Below are 15389 nucleotides of genomic sequence, written 5' to 3'. Positions count from 1 at the left end.
TTCCTTACTTATTTTATTATGTTGATTATTATTTTATTAACATTTCTGTTATGCTATTACCTTTTTTTTGTACTGTTTTAAAAAATTTAGAAAAATAAATTAAAATTTCGAGCCAACACTGACATTTTATTGTTGCTAAACGTTAAATTTTGTTATAAGGATTGCAGTTCTTTTATCTGTTCTTTGCTCTTTATTCAATAAGTATTTGATTTGAATTAAATATAATTATAATTTGATATATTATTACAAGATATATGTTTTTATATATGAATATATATATGAATCTTTTTAGATTTTTTCATGTTATTTTTAAATTTTTTGTTCGCGCAATTCAAGTTATATATGTTTATAGTTTGCATATATGTTTATATTATGTTCAAAGTTTAAAAGTTTTTGATAAATATATGTATGTGGTTATATGTGTTATGTAATTGTTTTATAAATGTGTCATTAAAATTAGGTACGTAGAATTCCGTGTTTTACGGAACCGATTTTTGTGCCAAAATTCTGTTCCACGTTTTTTAAAGTCCGTTCAAAGTAAGTGTGGTAACAACGTGTTTTCTAGTCTTTTTTTTTAGAATTTAATATCACTTTAGATATGTTTTAAAAATTGAAATAATTATACTTTCTGTTAGTGTTTGCTGTTTTTGAATCTACTTACATTTATATAAAGTTAATGGGTATCAAAATTTTTGATGTCGATCGTTCGTTAAATTCCTATCAAAGGAAGGTAGTGCGTACTATTAAAACTATTTGCGTTTGTTTTTATATCTATTTTCTATATTCTTGCCAAATTTTATTGCATTATTTGGATGCCCACATTCATTACTACAATGCACAAAAAAGGTACATAATTTCGGCAATTTTACGCCTCGTATGGTAGAGGGGGTCTATCGGAAACTTCATATTAATAATATTATTAACTTAATATTATTGTCCATACTTTAATCAGTTTACTTTCAAATTTAATTTAAATTTTAAGTTAAATTTAAAAATTTTCGATTAAAAGGCTTAATTTATACTTCAAGTTCTAAAGTGTAATTTTAATCTAATTACAATATATTTGTAGTGTACTTTAATATTGTTTACAAAAATTTAGTAAAGTCATATTTTGTCAAAATTTAGTAAAGTCATATTTTGTCATATTTAATTACTCATTAGATAAAGTTTTAAGGTACATTAGATTACATAGATAAAATTTGTTTAATGCAACAATGAAATAATATTTAGAATTAATATTATAATGCCTAAAGAAGTGACAAAAAGAAAAAACAAAATTGGCAAAAAAAGTAAGATTTCTGAAAGAGATAAGAGAATAGGTGAATTTTATTGTGTTTCTTGGTTCTTTGTTTATTTAATTTTAGCATTTAGCTATTGTGTTTTATTTGTGTGTGTGTGTGTGTGTGTGTGTATATATATATATATATATATATATATATATATATATATATATATATATATATATATATATATATATATATATATATATATATATATATATATATATATATATATATATATATATATATATGTATATATATATGTATATATATATATATATATATGTATATATATATATGTATATATATATGTATATATATATATGTATATATATATGTATGTGAGCATATTAATTGTATGTTAGCAAAGTATGAATGCAAGACATAAATTGGTTAAATATTGCTAATCTGGGTCATATCAATTTCATATTTTGAGCATTCCGAATTTTCAACAAGCGGAGCATCCAAAATAAATGTACCTCGAGTAGTGGAACCTGCAAAATAAATATATATCAATTAGTAGAACTTGCAAAATAAATGTACAGCGAGTAGTGGAACCTGCAAAATAAATATATATCAATTAGTAGAACTTGCAAAATAAATGTACAGCGAGTAGTGGAACTTGCAAAATAAATGTACAGCGAGTAGTGGAATTTGCAAAATAAATGTACAGCGAGTAGTGGAACTTGCAAAATAAATGTACAGCGAGTAGTGGAACTTGCAAAATAAATGTACAGCGAGTAGTGGAACTTGCAAAATAAATGTACAGCGAGTAGAGGAACTTGCAAAATAAATGTACAGCGAGTAGTGGAACTTGCAAAATAAATGTACAGCGAGTAGTGGAACTTGCAAAATAAATGTACAGCGAGTAGTGGAACTTGCAAAATAAATGTACAGCGAATAGTAAAACTTGCAAAATAAATGTACAGCAAGTAGTGGAACTTGCAAAATAAATGTACAGCGAGTAGTGGAACTTGCAAAATAAATGTACAGCGAGTAGTGGAACTTGCAAAATAAATGTACAGCGAGTAGTGGAACTTGCAAAATAAATGTACAGCGAGTAGTGGAACTTGCAAAATAAATGTACAGCGAGTAGTGGAACTCACAATTTTTTTGATAGACGGCTCTGGCTTACGTTCATGTCGTGTCTATTGTTAACAATAATTTATATTTAGTTTCATTATTGGAATTTAATATATTAATCATTAACTAAAAGCCAAGACTCAAATTAATTCAAATATTATTTTAAAACAAAAAAATATGAAAACTTGTAAGGTGGTAATGTGTATTGTGTTTTGTATTTCAATATATTATTTAAAGTCATTGCTTTTTTTCTTTTTTTTTTTTTTTAACAAAATTTTAAATAAAGTATTTTATGTTTTTTAGGTTGGAGGGGGTGTGGACACACCCCCTTCCCCCGAATCAATGAGTGTGCAGCTTTGTTTGTTGTAATGTTGTAAATTATAAATTTTATTGTGATGATTTTAAAAAAGCCTTTTTAATAAGAATCAAAATATTTATAATGAATCGTTTTTAATAATAGGGTGTGTTAAATCATTACCCCACATATACCCTAACTCAAAAAATGAACCTCTCCTATTTGGTGGCAGTCTACATGGAAATTATAGCAATTTATTGCATATGAAAATTAATAAATTCATTGAAAAATTGATCTTTTATGAATAAAAATTTCATTTTTTGCTGGTAAAAGTGGCGTTTGGTTACCCCTCTAGCCCCTTGGATACGCCCGGTGATATGGACCTATATAAATTTGTCGGTTACTATTACATCTATCTTTTGATACCAAGTTATAAACATTTGGATAAGAATTGACAAAGTTATTAAACTTTTAGTGCTTAAAAACATTTTTTTGACCACACTTTCTTCAACAAATCCATATATCGAAAAATCGGTACTAAAAACGACATAACTTTTTATGGAATTGTTCGATTTTGATAATTTTTTCACTTTTACAATATTGAATCGAAGCTCTTTCTAATGATATATAACAACCAAGAATTTATCTAATTTAAAATTTTCATTGCACGTACCTATTAAAATAGTATAAAATGTATCTATTGTGTATATAAATATTATATGAGGTGTTTATATATGTTATATAAAGTTAAATAAATGTATTGTGTTTTATAGTTATTATATATGTTTATATTATGTTGTTTCCATGTTTTCAAAGTGTGTGACTTGGCAAACGTGTTGAGCAAGATTTTGCGTTAAGTTGTTATTTATGTTACTAATGTTGTTACATTTGACTTACCTTTATGTTGGTGTCTATTGTTAAAAATTATAAGTGGTTTTATTATTGAAACTCACTGCTTTTAATCATTCACTAAAAGCCATTCAAGAAAAATCATTTTGCCGTATATACATTTTGTTTATATCTGAATTTGAATTTTTAGAACCATGAAGTACCAACATGATTTGTTTTCTAAAAGCTAATATGAAATAACAATATTTAACAACTACTACTCTCTTATCATGACATCTTATCTCTATCAGATATATTGATTTTTGATTCATATTTGATGTGTTTTTTTTATTTACTTATCAATTACATTTTTTCATTTCAGATTATTCATACAATGGATTTATGCGATATATGTGAACAATGAACAAAAAATTTATAAAAATTTACATACAAATGTATGTAAATTTTTATAAATTTTTTCTAGGCTTTTCTAAATGTGTTTCTTATTCACATTTTATTTTACAAGCAAGTTCTGCAAGCAAATTTGAGCTGAAATTTTTTTTTAGCTTTTAAGGAAAATTGGCGTTATTCTTTGTTTAATTTAATTTGTTTAAATATAGTAGTTCTAACAAATAAATGTTTGTTTGTTTTTGGTTTTTTACTTATCTGTTTTCAGATTCTTATAAACTAGGCAACTCAGCTAAGCAAGTTTTGTTTTATTTTTTAGTGCTTTTGGAAAGAGCTGAAAGTTACTTTTTAGAGTGATTGAAAAGAACTGAAGTGTTTTTTAGTTACTTCACACGGTGTAACTGATACTGGTTTGAGTAAGTTTACTATTTTGTTTTATTTTATATTGGATTTATTTTATATTTGATATATATTATATTAGATATATATTTTGTGTATTTAACATGGAAAACTGACTGTAATTTGTTGACACGAAAGTTTATAAATTTAGTATATATATATATATATATATATATATATATATATATATATATATATATATATATATATATATATATATATATATATATATATATATATATATATATATATATATATATATATATATATATATATATATATATTAGTAGTAGAATTTGCTCTGTTCTTTTAAGAACATTGAGCACTCTATTGTGTAGAATACTTTTTAAAGTTGTTTAAATATATATATATATATATATATATATATATATATATATATATAATTACTTTAGAGTAAAATATACTGACTGACATTGCTTTAATTTTTTATACAAGATTGTGCATTTATTATTTTTGATCACTAAGGTAAAAATAATTTTGTGCATTGTAGATTCTTTGTTAAATTAAAAATAATTGATGTAAATAAATGTTGTTTAATATTTTTGATAAATGACTTATGTATATAAACATGTAAAAAGATAAGGATTTCAATAATTCTTAAGTTTAAATAAAGTCTTTGATTAGAAAAGATCACAGTTTGTAAGATTCTTTTACGTTCATTTATTCAATTGTAACAATAGTAAGATTACTGGTAATATGTTTAATGATAACAGTGAAATTGAAATAGATAGTATTAGGCTCAACAAAGTTATGTAAAATGCTAATAGGCAACTTGAAAATAGTTGTCAAATGAAAAACATAGATCTAGGCAGGATGAAATTAATCGTTATTGAAATGTAAATAATGTAACTCGGCGTGCAGAAAACTTACTTGCCAGAATTCAGTGTCAAGCATTGTTAATGTCTGTTAATTTGATTTTACTTTAGACACTTCAGAACAAAGCAAAGTATGAGTTTAACTATTTATAGTAACAATTAACACTTTTAAATCTAAATAATTTTTTTTTTTTTTTTATAATTTTTATCATAATTATGTTCTTTTTTTCATTTTTTTTTTTTAGTTTGTCTTCCCTTTGTCATCTTTTGATTAGTTAGCTAACTGTTAAAACATAGTTTTAATTTTATAAATTTAGTATGATGTGAAATTTACTCTATTAATCATTAGTCAACAGTTAGAGAGAAGCTGGAGCTTAAGAAATTCTGGAAATTAGCTTTTAATCAAGGTAAAAATAATTTTGTTTACTGGTAACATAATAAATCCAGTTACTACTATTTATTCTGTGCTTTTTTACATTTGTTAACATGCTGCTTTGGAAACACTTTCTTTCTCTCTCTCTCTCTCTCTCTCTCTCTCTCTCTCTCTCTCTCTCTCTCTCTCTCTCTCTCTCTCTCTCTCTCTCTCTCTCTCTCTCTTAGATGAGTGGGAGATTTAATAAAACTTATGTAATTACTGAGCTCTTACGTATTTCTTAATACCACAAATGATAATGACCATTTATAAGAAATATTTTACGAGTTGCTTGCTATTTTATGATATAGTTGCTCAAATTGTTTAACTATAATTGTCCCTTGATTGTTCAAATATTGTAATAAATAAAATCTTTTTAGTCCAAGTATTTAAGTTAATAAAATATCTTATTAAGTTGTGGTGTTATTTGCCAGCGTTACTATAGTAACAATGTACACATTGTGTTGTCTAGCCTTTTTATAATCTTTTTTAATTATTATGTAGACAGAATATATGAACCTGTCATTTCGAAAAAGACATAAGTCCAAAACTTTTAGCAGTTAGTTTATAAGTTTGAATTAAAAATTTCTGTATGATTTATGTTTTTTTTATAAAAAATATATAAGTTATATACGTTCTTTATTTATCTACTTCTATGTTTAATTTCTTTAGCAACCTAGACATTATTTTAATAAAAATCATATTTTTGTTGATTTTGAAAAGTTTTAGTAAATGGACTTGTGCACTTTTCGAAATGACAGGTTCATATATTTTCTGTTATTATTATCCTAATTCTACTAACAATAAAATGCAAATAGTACTTTTGTAATTAAAAATTGTAATTTTTTTTTTCATGTCTTTTTTTAGGTATTTGCAGGCTTTCCTTGACTTTCCTTTTCTGGTACTTGTGTTGTGACAGATTTTAAAAAGAACTCAACTGATGTTAATGCGGTCTTTATGTCGTTACCTATAAGCAATGACGTTGCTGATACGGAGTCAAAGTTAAAATATTTATAGATAAATTTGTATTTAATATTTTAGATAATATATCAAGTTATTAATGTGTTTTTATTGTTATTAATGATTTAATAACTCATAACCCGTATTACGGATTGCTTACTGCTAGTCATTATCATTATGTTTGAATTCATATTGGTTAATAAAATTGTATTGAATATTCTCTGGTTATCGTGTTTTATACGAGTTTAAATGCGAGTTTGATACTCAGTAGGCGTCGTATTGTATACCTGTCTTTATACGCATCTGATGTCTATTTTTAATGCGCGTTTGACACGATAAAATGGCTAACATATATTCATAAATAATGCGTATTCTGGAAAGTTTTAAATGCGCATGTAATACCAGGAAAATATCGTATTGAATATTCTCTGGTCATCGTGTTTTATACGTGTTTACAAGAGTTTCAAATGCGAGTCTGATACCCAGTAGGCGTCGTATTGTATACCTGTCTTTTTACGCATCTAATGCGTATTTCCAATGCGTGTTCGACACGATAAAATGCCTAACATACATACCACATCGATACGTATTTAAACGAGTTTCTAATGCGCATTTACAACTAAATTTGCCGACTGGGTAACGATAGAATTATCAAATATATGGAAAAAATTGTTGAAATTTTCTCTGGAGCAACATTTAAAACTCAATTAAAACAAACCAAAAAGTTTCTAAACTTCCTATTAGCTGCTGAGATTTAAACGTTATAGATATAGGCGAAAAACTAAAACCCATCCAGCTGATTTGGGTGGCAAAATTTTTTAATCACACCCTAACAGGCGCATGGAAAGACGCTGCGATGCATATTTTCAATAGTTATAGAAATACTAATCAAGGAGAAATTATATTTATCACAACCCACTCAAGCAGCGCAATTGATACTCTCCCTGTGTTCTACCAGCAACTAATTAAAAACTGGAGTCACATTTATAACGGCAAGAGCGACATAAAAAATATGTCCATATAGGAAATACTCAACCGGCTGGTTGAGATTTCCATTTTTTATAACAATTTTATTAGAGACAAAAACCACCAGACTCTAAAACCTTAAAAGAAACTACTTTGAACCAAATTTCCAAAATATCTGATCTTGCAAAGGTTTTTGTACCTGGTTTCTTGGATTACTAATTAACCGGTCTTTAACAAACAACATTTAAAAAAATTAAAAACTCCATTCCACGTATTTGGAAAACAAAAATTATAAAGGAAGGTAAATCTTATGACCACAACAAATCAAATTTCACCCTAAAAAACTTTATACACCCCTTAAACCGGTTTTGATTACCGACCTAACATCAAAATCAATTTACAATTTTCTTATGAAAAAGAAATACAGTTTGGGTGGAACAACCCTGTTTACTAGGTGGAACTCTGTTTTTGAAAAGAGCATGACGGGCACCTCCTCAAAGGAATGGTCCCTCCTCTTTCAAAACATTTTCAAAAGAAATAATAACAACAAAGCAAACGTAATAAAATATAAAGCCATTCATTTTGCGCTACCCACAAACTTTATCTTTAAACGTAGAGGTCATGCACCTGATGACCTTTGTCCCCAGTGTATGAAAGATAGAGAAACTCACATGATATATAGCTTTTGTATTATGTCTATTCTATACGAATGAGAGCTTATCATGAGAGAAGTATGAGCGCAAGAATAAGCCTTCTAAGAGCATATAAATTAAACTCTTTTTTAAATGAAACTAAAGAAATAAGAGATATAAAAGGAAACATAAAACTAATTAATAAATTAAACCAATTTTTGAATTAAATCAAAAAACCTTATATTTTTTGAAAGACCCACCCTTTTTATTTTTTTTTTATTTTTAATTTTCGTCTTTTCTTTTTACTTTTTTCTTACTTTTCTAAACTCGCTTATTCTTGATGCGCTTCTCGACTTGCTTATTCTTGATGCGCGCCTCGCTTATTCTTGATGCGTTTCTCGACTTGAAAAGCATAGAAAAAACTTTGTAAATATTTCTATGTAGTTCTTGTCAAGTAGTTCACAAGGCAATTAGCTGGCGGACTACTGAAATATAAACACAATACCATCATGTCACAATCAATGCATAAAAAGATTAGAACTTCGTTTTTGAGATCGATTTTGCGGATTCAAAAGCCTTTGCTTCCCCATAGGTGTTTTTATAATTTTAGGTATTTAACTACATAAAGATTTATAATAACAAAAAAAAACTGTGGGATAATTGCGGCTTTGAATAAAAACGAAGATCAAAAATGACAAAAAAATCATTTTTTGCGTATTTTGAAGCATGATATTTCGACAAAGAAAAAAAATTTCCTTTACAAATTGTATCAATTTTTGGTCTGAACTAGCCAATAAACTATAATCAAGTGGAGTACTCGTTGTAAAGTATTTACATTGCTTTTTTTTCGAGTTCAAAAATGCCTTAAACACCATTTGGTCAATATTTCTAAAAGTTTAGTCGTACTTTGATAATATCTAATATCTAGAGAGCCAATGATTTTTTTTTTAATTTGGAACTGAGCTTTTTGTATGAATAGCAACAACATATTAAAAAATTAACAACTTTGAAAGAGGTCACTCTAAAAATTTAATGTTTTCGGCTGATTCTTACAGAAAGTTGCAGTTAAATGTACATACATTGACTGACAAATAGGGTTTGGGCAATCAAATGTACATGGTTTGGGTAAGGGTTAGGGTAGGGTCAGAGATAGTCAATAGAAACCAGGCTTTTTAAGCTGTTATTGAAAAAGAATTTATTCATTATTTATTTATATTTGTAAAACCCAAGATGCAACATGAGCTATGAAAAAAAAAACCATCGTTCACCCATGGAAATTTTATAGGATTTCAATTTTCATGGAAATTCACCCATGGAAATTCCATGAAATTTCCGTTTTCCAAAGAAAAACCATGGTTTACTTATAGAATTCCATGGGTTTTCCATGGAATACCCATGGAATTCCATGGAATATTTCCGTAAGGGTTCTCTCTACAAAGACCCGGCCAGATATCAAATATTTGAGTTTTTGCATCTTTACTGAACTCAATATGTGTAATTTACTGCACACAATATGTGTGGTTTAAAGGACTGTGGATTAGTGGGAGCTTCAAACAATTCCTCTGAAGCTGAGGAGCTAGAAATGAACTGAGAAAACTCATAGATTGTATGAAGCAGCATCAATCCCACCCATTGCACCAAAATTTCTACATGGGTCGGAAAGAAACATTCCTCTTAACAGCTCACTGGTATTTATTCAGAGCTCCAGAAGGGAATAAATTCTGAGACAGCTAAATGGAGGACAATTCTTTGTGGAATTTTGGATGCGGCTTTTTTCTTGGCTTTTAGGAATTTAGCTTTTCTAGTTAACTCATTACAAAGTTCTCTCAATATCAAGTTTTAAATATTTATCTAACTATTGTAATAATATAATTAAAATTACTATATACAACTACGTTTGCATTTAAAACAACACAAGTGAATGGAAAAGAAAATTGTAAACTTCCTTGCTGGTATGGAGCTTACTGATCGCCACATTGTTGTTATCAAATCCCACTTGAAAAATATAACGCCATCAACAAGAGGGTTCCAGAAGGAGTGATCTTACTTCTCTCCGTCGTCTCAAAATGAGTTCATCAGAGAATATTGTGGTGTTATCCAAAGTGCAGCTATCGAAGAAATCTAAGGTGGTATCTACATCACAATCATAGTCAATTGTCCCCTTAATATTTCTTACACTGAGCAGATAACCCTTGTTATTCGTTTTCTCTCCCATGAAAGAGAAACTAATATCCGGCGAATCAATTAAAGATTTTTGTGTGTTTTTGAGATAAAGCTTTTGAGATAAAGAATGCAGTCGATATAGCTAAGATTATCACTGATGAAATTTCAAGGCTAGGTAATAATATTTGAAATTGTCGCGGTCAGAGACACTATAATGGATCCAATATGTCAGGTTCTTATAAGAAAATCTCAAGCTTTAGTAAGGCAAAATTATTTGAAAGTAGTGATCGACCGAAATAGAAAAAAAGCCGTAACCGAAATAAACCAAAATTTTTGGTATTGTAGTTCGGGGCCGAAAACGATGGCTGCATTTCGGCAAATATTTTACTGAAACCGATATCGACATTTCGGCTAGTCAAGATTAATTTCATTAGAAAACTTCATTTAAAAATCCAATTTTACATTTGTTATTACTTTATACGTTTTTTAAGTATTTCTCTACATTTTTTTCCTTCATATGTTCCTTTGTGGTACTCTTTCCAAAGGCATCCAATGCTCATTATCCAATGCATCCAATGCTCATTATCCAATGGGTAAATCCAGGCCAAAAGTTGCATTATAAATTTTTCTACATGGTTAAAATGATAAAATTTGAATTTATTACAATGTGCTTTGTACTTGTTTATCAAAAAATATATACCTTATATTTATTTATACTTTTCAACGGATATCCTGCAGATAAATACTTTTCAAAGTGAAAATTTGAAGGCTGAAATGTTCTAAGTTCTTCAGAAATTAGTTTAGAAGAGGCTTCGAGCACAGGGGTGTATTCCTCCATAAGTTTATAATTTTTATATAAAAAGTAAAATATATTATTAACTGAGCTTTTCACAATAGACTAAAACAAGCGATGAGTTGATCCCTGAGTATGTTCTTTTGAAACTTCTATCTTCTGCCCTGTCTTTGTTGGGTCAAACAGATTTATTATAACCTTCAATATGATTCACCACCAAGAAATATATACCTACATCTATATAAATATATATATATATATATATATATATATATATATATATATATATATATATATATATATATATACACATATATATATATATATATATATATATATATATATATATATATATATATATATATTATTAACCCAGAGCAACAAGTTGATGAAGTATTTTTTGTACTATTCTTAGCTAGACTTATATTCATCGATAAATTTTAGATTTCATTTTAAAATATTTTAGCGTTCAAAAATTATGACCATATAAAGTTTAAACCCCCCTCAATTTGAGGGGGTTGCAAATTTTATACGGTAATAATTTTTAAACGCTAATAGATAATACTATGGAACTTAAAATTTATCGATGAATATAAGTCTAGTTAAGAATAGTACAAAAAATACTTCATCAACTTGTTGCTCTCACATTTGGGGCAGGGGGGGTTGCAAAAATTTTGGGGCGTTTTTGTTCCCAGACTCCAATCATCGCAATTTTTTGCAAACCCTCATTATTTGACATAAGTATAAATTTTTATTTTTATTTTTATTTGTTTTCGTCATTAAAAAAAAATAAGCTTTTACAATGTTTTTACAACATAAAAATATAACATTAAAGTTTCGACCGGAGCCGGCAGAAGACATAAGTATAAACATATAAATGTTTGAAGTTTGCTCCATGTTTGGAAGTTACCTATCTCGAACACTAAAAAATTCTTTCTACGCCTCTGAAAAAACTTGCTATTTAAATTCTATTTAAATAGATTTAAGTAAATGGTAAAATAGAATAATATTAAAGCTTTGATATAAACTTAAGTTAAACCATTAAAATTATTGTGCATAAAATATAGAAATATCAATTAAAATGAACAAACTATATATCTTTATTATAAGATATATATTTTTGCGTATTTCGTTATATTATTAAATAATATAACGAAATACGCAAAAATATATATCTTTTTAACGAATAACAAAAATTTACTAATTAAAAAAAACATAACAATTGTCAATTTTGTTTTTCTATTTTTGATAAATACGTCATAGTAAATCTAAAAAAAAAGTAAATTCTATTGATTGAAAAGCTAACTATAGAATCTGTTCCAAAGATCAAAAGTATTAACAATTCTAAATATTAAATCAAATTAGGACAAAAATTACATTTATAGCAAAATGTTGTCTTGAATTTCTGTCTGAATGATTAAAAGTAGTTGTAATAAAATTACCAGTTATTAATTTTTATTGATAGGCACCAATAGGAATGTAAGTCAAGCTGTCTATCAACATCATAAAAATAACATCACAATAGTAACACACAAAAATAGGACATATAAAAGACATTTGTCAGTACACAGCTAGGCTGGCAAGCTTAACAATCGTTCTCTACAGGTTGCTAAGTTGCAACACTTTGAAAACATGGAAACAATATAGTAGAAATATATATATAAGCTATAAACACATATAACCTTACAATAAATACAATCTTGCATTACACATATAATCACATATAATATTTATAAACATATATGACAAACAAGGCCGTCCCGAAGGAGGAGGGGGTGTAAAGGGTGTTCCACACCTTAAAACTAACTCCCTAGACCCTAACTCCAAAAGCTGATTTATGTGCATTTGAGTTGGCACATTTGTACATTAGCATGCAATACATGCTTACAATCTACAAAAAATCAACTTTCAAATTTAAAAATCTTAAGACTATAAATAAAGAATATTAGAAAATACTACATTATTCGGGTAACATTTTCCACCTACCATACCTTGAATGATTATCAATTTTGAAAAACCAACTATTAAATGCTTCTTGAATGTTCTTGAACATGCAACAAAAAGTATATTTAAAAAAACTGTGTTGAGAAATACAGTTTTTTTAGATTTACAATAACTTTATCAAATGTTTGACCTTGACTTTTATTTTCATTGAATATGTCAATAAAACTGACAATGTTTTAAAACAAAAATTAAATTAGAATCTTATGGAGCTACCTGAATTCATGCAACAAATACCCGTTTACCTCCAGAAGCACTCTTTTTTTATGCAAAAGAGAAAATATTTTAAACAAGATATGGAGATTACAAATAATCAAAATGCGGCGCTTTCAAAATTCATTTAAAATTGTAGCCGAGCCAAGTTGACTATGGTCGGAAATCTTTCATTTGGACAATAAAATGCTTGAATGAAAAAACCTATGTTTTTAACGGGTTTTTTCTCACTCGCCCATAAGTTTTTTAAACAAGATATGTAACTGACGCTGCCGTTGTGAAGCAAATTTTTTTGCCATTCAGATTTGTTTGTGCATGCAAATAGCGCAATCTAAATTTTTTGAGTAAAAAAGTTACACAACTAATTTTCAATTTTATACAGGAAACATAGCTGAAGGAGTTTTCTCCTCAAACTCTTTAAAATCTGAACAGGAAAGTTATTTTTTTCATTAAGGTCATCAGTCACAACTTGATCAGCACTAAATACGTTTTAACGTTTCATTTCTTCATTGAATAACAATGAAGTCATATTAGTGGATATTAAAATTTTAACTTAAAAAAACAATGGGGCTTCACAGAATAAATTTTTTTCGAATTTGTTTTTTTTTTTTTCCACAGCTAATACCAACTTTGTTTTGGGATTTTTACAAATAAACTATTTTCTTTTAATTCAATTTATTATTGCTTTTATTGTACTGCAATTTGGTTTTGCTTTTATTTTTAAATATTGTCCATCATTATTGTTTGTTATTTTATTTCAAACATTAACGGTCTTTTTAATTATCTTTTAATAGGGTACAAACATTTGTAATATCAAATAATTTCTGCATTTTAAACAATCAACCAAAAAATTTTTTTTCATTTTCTAACTAATATTTAAAAAATTTATTTTTGGAAAAAAGTTTAATCTAAGCTAATGCTAAATTATATATATATATATATATATATATATATATATATATATATATATATATATATATATATATATATATATATATATATATATATATATATATATATTATTATTATTATTATTATTATTATTATTATTATTATTATTGTTATTATTATTATTATTATTATTATTATTATTATTATTATTATTATTATTATTATTATTATTATTATTATTATTATCATTATTTGCCGTATATTAAAATTTACAATGAAGCTCTCTTATTTATTAACACGATTTATATCGTGTTAATAAATAAGAGAGCTGGAGCAAGCAGAAGACATAAACTGTCTTATCATCGAGCCCCATTCACATTGAAAAAGTCGTCAGTTTATATACAAAAAAGAAAAGTAGCAAAGTACATAATAAGAATTTTACACATGTTAGTTTCAATATAAATATTAATATAATATAAATATTAGTGTTGAAATATAACGCAATATATCAAAGATAAACAACAACATAAAAGTATTAAAGTTTTTTAACAAAAAAAAAAAAAAAAAAAACTAAATAAAAAGAAAACTGCAACAAAAGAAAACTAGTATCAATAACTATTTTTTTAGATAATTTATATTATTTATGTATTTATTTTAAAAGAGATATTTTAAATCAAAGTCATTTGATTTAAAATATTTTATCAGATTTGGTAAGAGCTTAGTTTTAAATTAGTTTTGGGTACAATAAAGTTGTTAATTGAAAATTTAGTAGGATACTTGTGCGAGATTTCACTAAAGTAAGACTGAAATACAATAGGAGAAAGCATATATATATATATATATATATATATATATATATATATATATATATATATATATATATATATATATATATATATATATATATATATATATATATATATATATACATATATATATATATACAGTAGCGTAGGAAGTTGATGACATATTTTTTGTACTATTTTCAACGAGATTTATATTTATCGAAAATTTTAAAATTCATAGTAGAATTTCTCAGCGTTCAAAAATTATGACCATATAAAATTTGCAGCCCCCTCAAATTGAGGGGGGTTGAAACTTTGTATGGTCATAATTTTTGAACACTTAAATATTTTACTATGTTTAAAATTTATCGAAAAATATACGTCTAGTTAAAAATAGTACAAAAAATATTTCATCAACTTGTTGCTCCCACGTTTGGGGCAGGG

General features: G+C 26.6%; 1 long non-coding RNA gene across 2 annotated transcripts; it reads left to right on the top strand.

Moving 5' to 3' along the window:
* Positions 1 to 1164: 1164 nt before the first annotated feature.
* On the top strand, positions 1165 to 6602 carry LOC136077997 (uncharacterized). Of its 2 annotated transcripts, none has more exons than XR_010637433.1 (4): positions 1165 to 1319; positions 4214 to 4310; positions 5447 to 5536; positions 6409 to 6602. It is a non-coding gene; the product is annotated as an uncharacterized LOC136077997 (long non-coding RNA). The 2 variants fall into 2 exon arrangements; XR_010637432.1 differs by having other exon boundaries at positions 2667 to 4310.
* Positions 6603 to 15389: the final 8787 nt, after the last annotated feature.

This window comes from Hydra vulgaris, chromosome 03 (genome assembly GCF_038396675.1).
Source record: "Hydra vulgaris chromosome 03, alternate assembly HydraT2T_AEP".
In the NCBI taxonomy this organism is placed as follows: domain Eukaryota; kingdom Metazoa; phylum Cnidaria; class Hydrozoa; order Anthoathecata; family Hydridae; genus Hydra; species Hydra vulgaris.
This window is presented reverse-complemented; position numbering and strand designations above follow the sequence as displayed.